Genomic DNA, 922 nt, shown 5'->3' on the forward strand with positions numbered 1-922 from the left:
GGGTGGGGGTGGGGGGAGATGTCAACGAGGCATACAACCAGTAAAATTATTCAGGAGGACAGTGAAACTAGTCGAAGAACTAGCGTGGAGGAGGGATGGAGAGAAACCTAAAATGCAAGGGTTACTTGAAGTTAGAGAAATCAATGTTCATACCGCTGGGGTGTCCCGGTTGCCCAAGCGAAATGTGAGGTGCTGTTCCCCCAATTTGCGCTGAGCCTCACTCTGACAGCGGAGGAGGCCCATGACAGGAAAAGCCTAAGGTCAGTGGGAGGGGGAGTTAAAGTGTTTAACAGCAAAAACTGCAAGAACGAGTAGCAATCGATAAAAGGCTATAAATGTATTGCGTGAATATATATATATATATATATATATATATATATATATATGTACAGGGGGCATATCGACCCATGCATTGTATACTTGTTTTTATATTCATGCATTTTAAATATGTATGTTATGTTCTATACTTTGGCAATATAATGATGTATCTTATCATGCCAATAAAGTATTTTAAATTGAAATTGAATTGTGTTGAGCAACCGGGAGATCTTAGTATGAAAGTCTACTCCTCCTCCGATGTCCTTCAAACCTTCACCTTGTAATATGAGTTGTATAAGAAAATAACTGCAGATGCTGGTACAAATCGAAGGTATTTATTCACAAAATGCTGGAGTAACTCAGCAGGTCAGGCAGCATCTGAGGAGAGAAGGAATGGGAGACCCTTCTTCAGACTGATCCTTGTAATATGAGTTACTCGGAGTTAAAGTGTTTGGCAACCGGGGAGATCAGGCAGGTTTAGGCGGACAAAATGCTTTAACTAATAATAATGTGAGCTGATAACCTCACCGACATGGCGGCATCCAGCGGGACGGCAACGGTCGCGTCACGTGACGCGCGCCGTAAAGCGCGACCGCCGGGCTGC

The sequence above is a fragment of the Rhinoraja longicauda genome, chromosome 35 (genome assembly GCF_053455715.1).
Source record: "Rhinoraja longicauda isolate Sanriku21f chromosome 35, sRhiLon1.1, whole genome shotgun sequence".
Taxonomy (NCBI): domain Eukaryota; kingdom Metazoa; phylum Chordata; class Chondrichthyes; order Rajiformes; family Arhynchobatidae; genus Rhinoraja; species Rhinoraja longicauda.